Genomic DNA, 7,407 nt, shown 5'->3' on the forward strand with positions numbered 1-7,407 from the left:
CAACTGCGCCTTTGACACAAGTTTACAATAACGATAGGAGCGCGGCAAGTCAACAGCATTGAAGCTTGTGAAGAGGCTTTCCAGACAAGTAGCAGTGAGTATTTGTTCTTTTTCCTAGCATTATTTTCCTTTAATTACTATTATCATCAGTCTACTAGGCTGCATTCCCACTAATTAGCAAATATATTTTGACATAGCAGACGTTTTGACGGCCATTCTGAATCTTCGAAGAAGGAAACGCAAAGCATTGGAGGACACTCTTTTTTCTGCGCCAATACGATTCATTTTGCTGTGCGTTCCGACGCAGCACGCACGCTTCTCGAGCAAGAGCCCGGATAGCTCAGTCGGTAGAGCATCAGACTTTTAATCTGAGGGTCCAGTGTTCAAGTCCCTGTTCGGGTGAACGAGCCTCTTTTTGTGGAGCGGTACGTTTTGTTGTTGAGTTCTTGCTGATCTACACTGGCCTCGGGCAGCGACGCTGCAAGGCACCAATCCACAAACGACGTGCCCCTTTCAGCCAACTTGTAGTCGTGGCCGAGTGGTTAAGGCGATGGACTAGAAATCCATTGGGGTCTCCCTGCGCAGGTTCGAATCCTGCCGACTACCTTGACAGCATGAGCCTGCTTTAGTGTGTAACCTTCTGGAGGCCTAGCTTAAACTTTATAAAAGGAAAAAAAGAATCCTTTTCTTTCAGTGACTTCTTCTCCAGAGTCACTGTTACAGGATTTCCCTTGAAAAGAGTTATGTTGGTAAGAAACAGTTTTGTCTGCAAGCTATAGATGACAAGGCCCCTTTGTATTCAAGGACACGTCAGGTAGACTGGTAGCTCGCCGTGATAGTATAGTGGTTAGTACTCTGCGTTGTGGCCGCAGCAAACCCGGTTCGAATCCGGGTCACGGCAAGATTTTCTGGGTGCCATTGAAATTGAGCTCCATGTCGCCACCTGTCCTCACCCCGTCCTTCAGACTACTCTTTTTGTGCACGGCGCGTGCCCTTGATGTGCTCTGGATGTTCGAGTGAATTGAAACTGGGATCTTCTTTGAAAGCACAAGCTCACAGGTTCGAACCCTTAGAGAAAAGACTGAAAACGAAATGCTCCTATTTATGTGGGAAGAATCTTGCTTCAGAGAGAATATGGTGCGTGTATATTTTCTAATCGCTAGGTGTCAGTACACTCGCTGGCTGTTACCTAGAGTGCCGCGGGCTTGCTATTTGCTACGAACAACTGCGCCTTTGACACAAGTTTACAATAACGATAGGAGCGCGGCAAGTCAACAGCATTGAAGCTTGTGAAGAGGCTTTCCAGACAAGTAGCACTGAGTTTTTGTTCTTTTTCCTAGCATTATTTTCCTTTAATTACTATTATCATCAGTCTAATAGGCTGCATTCCCACTAATTTGCAAATATATTTTGACATAGCAGACGTTTTGACGGCCATTCTGAATCTTCGAAGAAGGAAACGCAATGCATTGGAGGACACTCTTTTTTCTGCGCCAATACGATTCATTTTGCTGTGCGTTGCGACGCAGCACGCACACTTCTCGAGCAAGAGCCCGGATAGCTCAGTCGGTAGAGCATCAGACTTTTAATCTGAGGGTCCAGGGTTCAAGTCCCTGTTCGGGCGAACGAGCGTCTTTTTGTGGAGCTGTACGTTTTGTTGTTGAGTTCTTGCTGATCTACACTGGCCTCGGGCAGCGACGCTGCAAGGCACCAATCCACAAACGACGTGCCCCTTTCAGCCAGCTTGTAGTCGTGGCCGAGTGGTTAAGGCGATGGAGTAGAAATCCATTGGGGTCTCCCCGCGCAGGTTCGAATCCTGCCGACTACGTTGACAGCATGAGCCTGCTTTAGTGTATAACCTTCTGGAGGCCTAGCTTAAACTTTATAAAAGGAAAAAAAGAATCCTTTTCTTTCAGTGACTTCTTCTCCAGAGTCACTGTTACAGGATTACCCTTGAAAAGAGTTATGTTGGTAAGAAACAGTTTTCTCTGCAAGCTAAAGATGACAAGGCCCCTTTGTATTCAGGGACCCGTCGGGTAGACCTGTTGCTCGCCGTGATCGTATAGTGGTTAGTACTCTGCGTTGTGGCCGCAGCAACCCCGGTTCGAATCCGGGTCACGGCAAGCTCCATGTCACCACCTCTCCTCACCCCGTCCTTCAGACTTCTCTTTTTGTGCACGGCGCGTGCTCTGGATGTTCGAGTGAATTGAAACTGGGACCTTCTTTGAAAGCACAAGCTCTCAGGTTCGAACCCTTAGAGAAAAGATTGAAAACGAAACGCTCCTATTTATTTCGGAAGAATCTTGCTTCAGAGAGATTATGGTGCGTGTATATTTTCTAATCGCTAGGTGTCAGTACACTCGCTGGCTGTTACCTAGAGTGCCGCGGGCTTGCTATTTGCTACAAACAGGGGCGCAACTACCCAGTGTTAGAGGGGTATGCAGCAACAATTTTGGCGCCCCCAATACACACACACATAACACATATATATATATATATATATATATATATATATTAACAATGTTAACAAATAATAAAAAGTTACAGAATAAACAGTTACAAACATACACATATACACATACATACACACACACATATATATATATATATATATATATATATATATATATATATATATATATATATATATATATATATATATAATTATAATAATCATATTGTGTGTAGCTGTCATTTGTATCAAAATGATCATCCATCAAATCTTCCTTATCCCAGAAAATGTTCTTTTTTTCTTTGCAAATCCCTGTACTTGTGACAATGACAACAATGATGACATAAATTATGTCAGTGAAAAAAAAAACAAAACAGAAACAGATTTTGTCCAAGTGGTCAACAAAAGCCTCGTTGCTGTTTGCCACTTGATCATACATATTATATAGCACAGATCTTTAAAGAGAGAGAGAGATGTGACCCTAAATACAGCTTCCATGTCACCCAGCAGATGTAACTATAGCTTGTATGTCTGATAGCACAGCTAACATGAACATACATGAATGGTAAAACAAAATCTATTTGTTTCCATGATAAACCAGCCTTATTGCATAAGTCATGTTTTCCAGCTTCTAGTCATTTATTGTGCATGCTACCTTATATTTTCCAGTTGTTATTTTACTTTAATAAAATTGAGATATGTCATGCATGGGATTGGTACCATAAGGTTTAACCAAAATCTAAATGTAGATATCAGCAATATTATTTTGCATTAAGTTAGCAAACATTTGCTGTTAACAATAATATTTGCAAGCCTCCAAGCTTGGTAGCAAATCTACGCATGATTCCATGGTAAACCAGAGATATTGCATTAGTTGTTTTCCAGATTCTTGTCATTTATTGTACATGCTACCTTATATTTGAGTTCTTGCTGATCTACAGCAAGAACTCAAGTTCCCACGCAGCATGCACGCTTCTTAAGCAAGAGCCCGGGTAGCTCAGTCCGTAGAGCATCAGACTTTTAATCTGAGGGTCCAGGGTTCAAGTCCCTGTTCGGGCGAACGAGCGTCTTTCTGTGGAGCGGTACGTTTTGTTGTTGAGTTCTTGCTGATCTACACTGGCCTCCGGCAGCGACGCTGTAAGGCACCAATCCACAAACGACATGCCCCTTTCAGCCAGCTTTTAGTCGTGGCCGAGTGGTTAAGGCGATATACTAGAAATCCATTGGGGTCTCCCCGTGCAGGTTCGAATCCTACCGACTACGTTGACAGCATGCGCCTGCTTTAGTTTGTAACCTTCTGGAGGCCTAGCTTAAACTTTATAAAAGGAAAAACAGAATCCTTTTCTTTCAGTGACTTCTTCTCCAGAGTCACTGTTACAGGATTACCCCTGAGTTATGTTGGTAAGAAACAGTTTTGTCTGCAAGCTAAAGTTGACAAGGCCCCTTTGTATTCAGGGACACGTCGGGTAGACCGAAAGCTCGCCGTGATCGTATAGTGGTTAGTACTCTGCCTTGTGGCCGCAGCAACCCTGGTTCGAATCCGGGTCACGGCAAGATTTTCTGGGTGCCATTGAAATTGAGCTCCATGTCACCACCTCTCCTCACCCCTTCCTTCAGACTTGTCTTTTTGTGCACGGCGCGTGCCCTTGATGTGCTCTGGATGTTCGAGTGAATTGAAACTGGGACCTTCTTTGAAAGCACAAGCTCTCAGGTTCGAACCCTTAGAGAATAGACTGAAAACGAAACGCTCCTATTTATTTCGGAAGAATCTTGCTTCAGAGAGAATATGGTGCGTGTATATGGTTGGAGATATTGCCTTTGTGTTCAAACCCTGTTCCTCAACGGCATCTGCTGAAGAAAGGGAGTGGACACACTCGTCGATGGCCCCAGAGTACAAGCATTAAAAAAAAGAGTTGGCAGGAAAACTGATAGTGCGCTATAGACATTGGAGATGCACCAGTTCTTGACACAAGAGAACAAGAATGAAAACAAAGAGTGGCAGGAGGGGATGAATCAAGTCCAGTGAAGCAGGCTTTGATCACAGCTGCAAAAATATGGAGCGCTTCACGTATTTGCATGTCATTCTTTCGCTCTGTGCCCAGCAATGTTCTCTGGATGCCGGCCAATCAGCAGCTCGGATTGTCGAGCGTTTGTCGAGCGTTTTCGGTTTTGGGCCAATCAGCAGCTCGTACCCCTACTTCACGTGTCGGCTGTTCCTCTGGACGCCCCTGCGTCTGTGGGGCGTCCGGCCGACATGCTGTAATAGGGCCCTCACCAAGTGTGGGCTCTACAGGACCATCCGGAGGGTCCTGGACATCGACGGCTGGTACTTGATGGCCACCGAGTACCTGGAGTGCCGTCGGTGTAAGAGGAAGGTAGCTGCCTGGTCGCAGGAGGTCGTGGGTCAGCTGGGAGAGGGGCATCGCGCCCTCTTCCCGGCAATCCTCACCTACAAGTAAGTAGCTGTCTGAACACTGTCACAGTATGTCTGTTTGTGGCGCCCTCTTCCCGGCAATCCTCACCTACAAGTAAGTAGCTGTCTGAACACTGTCACAGTGTGTCTGTGTGTGGCGCCCTCTTGCCGGCAATCCTCACCTACAAGTAAGTACCTGTCTGAACACTGTCACAGTGTGTCTGTGTGTGGCTCTTCTGTAACACATGATGTGCTCCTCTCTGTAGGCTTGCCTGCGACCGGCGGGTAATCATCCAGCTGCGTGAGCGTCCTCGGGGGAACAGCGCCACACAGCTGTACAAAAAACTCTGTGAGGCACACACAAAGGCCTGGATGCGGCGGTCCATACACTACCTCAGCGTCATGGAGCCCTTCACGTCGCGAGGTGTCGTGCGCATGTGCACCCCACCACCAAAACCGCCACCCGTGCCCCAGTACGCATGGCTGTTAATGGTGTACATGCCACGACATCCTCTCCCGCCTGGAGGACGTGAAGGCCCGGGTCACCTCCGTCTTTGGAACGGTTTTGAAGATGGATTCGACCAAGAAGGTAAATGTGGTGCTATGTATGTATAAATATATATGTATATAAATGTGGTGCGGAGTATCACGCTCTAGCTATGTGCGTGCAGCCTTACTGAGATGCTTTATTCTTTCAAACAGGTGACCCGGAAGCTCGCCGGTGCTGCTGCCCAGACCGCAGCGTGGGCAACGAACGTCGGCAACGAGCAAGGACAGGTGCTCATGTCCGTGCTCACGGACGCCGAGGGTGCCGGCCTGTTGCCCATGGCTGCGGGGTTAATGCGGCAGTATCGGGACGCTGGGGTGGAGCCGCCTCAGCTCCTCTACGTCGACCGGGACTGTTGTTCGTCCCACGGGGGATCCAAGACAGCTGACATGTTCGGGAAGTGGGACAAGCTGGTGGTCCGGCTGGACATCTGGCACCTGATGCGGCGGTTCGCGTCAGGTGCGTTGTGGCAAAAACAATAATTAAACAAACAGCATCACAGTAAGAGACATCATGGTTCCATAACTTGATATAACATGCATTTTTCCATAACAGGTGTCACCACCGAGAGCCACCAGCTGTATAAACCCTTCCTGCAGCAGCTGTCTTCGTGCATCTTCTTGTGGGACCCAGGGGACGCAGCCCGGTTGCTCAAGGCGAAGAAGAGGATGCTTGAGGCGCAGGGGATGACCTTCTCGTCCGACGCCGGAGTGTGGAGGCACGTCAGCCGCAAGAATATTGCTCTCCATTGCCGTCGCTGCACGCGTGGAGCGGCGGAGACGGAGCGGCTGATCGGTGACCTCCTGGAAACCTTCGGCGGTGCCAACGGACGAGACACCATGGGGATTTCCCTGCTGGACCAAGACCGCATCCAGAAGATCTGGACGGAGCAGCGGCGCCACCTCCATTGCATCCAGGACCCGCCGGGCGTGGAGCTGTACACTGAGACCGGCAGGATGACCAAGGGGGGGATCAGTCTGCCGGTGTACCGTTGTGCACGAGGCTCCACGTCCCTGGAGTCGTTCCACCTGCATCTCAACCGCTTCATTCCAGGTATGTTTCACATGCTTCACTGTCATGTCAATCTTTCACTGTCATCGACTCGCTGTCATTCACATTGTGTGCACTGAATAAACTGCTAAACAGATCTGTGTTCCTCCTCAGGAGGAAGTGCCAATGCCTAGCACTTCCAGGCATTTCTCCTGGAGGGGTTGACGCGGTGGAACGCCGACAGGGCGGCGTCCGTGGCACAGGAGGGACGGCCGCTGATCCGCTCCTACAATGGCCCCCTGCAGCACTCCCTTGACCAGCTCAGCCAAAGGGTGCTTGGCACGAATGTGGTCAAGGATTACACCAAGCCCAGGGAGTACACGGGTAAGAACACTCAAGCCACCGCGCTTACACCTGTCCACACTGAATGATATTTGTACCAGACTGACTGATGCGATTTGTGTTGTTGTACTTCAGGGGAACTCATCGGCATCGAGTACCTGTACTCCCAGACGGGCAGAGTGCTGCAGGACGTCAGCTTGGACCTTGACATTCCGGACGCGGGGGGGGGGCGTTCCCCAACTTGTCGAGGATGACGAGCTCGCCGACGGCCCGCAGGAGGTGGAGGACCTCACCCTGCCTGGCGAGTTCCCAGCTCCTCAGACGGACCCGCGGTCAGGGTGACCGGCTGACGCACCCGCGCCCGAGCCATCCAGTCCGACCGGTGCCCACGAGCCCGCACCCCACTCCCCCGGCTGGTCCTCGCCAGAGCCTCAGCAGGCTGCTGAGGTAAGCACCCCACCTCTTTGTGGTCTGCGACTGCAGTGCATCTCGCATCACCAAAAACTGCGCTCGCTCTGTTCCATCCAACTGACTTATTGTTTTCCATCTCTTCTTGTGTGTCTGCAGGACTACAGAGGACCGGATGACCAGCCGGGGTACCTGGCCGTGGTCCAGTTGGCCACGGCCTTGGTGGGGTTGCGTCACGACCCGGCCTTGTCCGAG

General features: G+C 49.5%; 5 non-coding genes across 5 annotated transcripts; all 5 read left to right on the plus strand.

Moving 5' to 3' along the window:
* Positions 1–524: 524 nt before the first annotated feature.
* Positions 525–606, plus strand: trnas-aga (transfer RNA serine (anticodon AGA)). The gene has a single exon. It is a non-coding gene; the product is annotated as a tRNA-Ser (tRNA).
* A 223-nt stretch (positions 607–829) lies between these two features.
* trnah-gug (transfer RNA histidin (anticodon GUG)) lies at positions 830–901 on the plus strand. Its single transcript has one exon. It is a non-coding gene; the product is annotated as a tRNA-His (tRNA).
* A 650-nt stretch (positions 902–1,551) lies between these two features.
* On the plus strand, positions 1,552–1,624 carry trnak-uuu (transfer RNA lysine (anticodon UUU)). Its single transcript has one exon. It is a non-coding gene; the product is annotated as a tRNA-Lys (tRNA).
* Positions 1,625–1,746: 122 nt separating this feature from the next.
* Positions 1,747–1,828, plus strand: trnas-aga (transfer RNA serine (anticodon AGA)). Its single transcript has one exon. It is a non-coding gene; the product is annotated as a tRNA-Ser (tRNA).
* A 223-nt stretch (positions 1,829–2,051) lies between these two features.
* trnah-gug (transfer RNA histidin (anticodon GUG)) lies at positions 2,052–2,123 on the plus strand. The gene has a single exon. It is a non-coding gene; the product is annotated as a tRNA-His (tRNA).
* The last annotated feature ends 5,284 nt before the right edge of the window (positions 2,124–7,407 follow it).

The sequence above is a fragment of the Siphateles boraxobius genome, unplaced genomic scaffold, assembly GCF_051911475.1.
Source record: "Siphateles boraxobius isolate OS27281-9 unplaced genomic scaffold, OSU_SipBor_1 6, whole genome shotgun sequence".
NCBI lineage: Eukaryota > Metazoa > Chordata > Actinopteri > Cypriniformes > Leuciscidae > Siphateles > Siphateles boraxobius.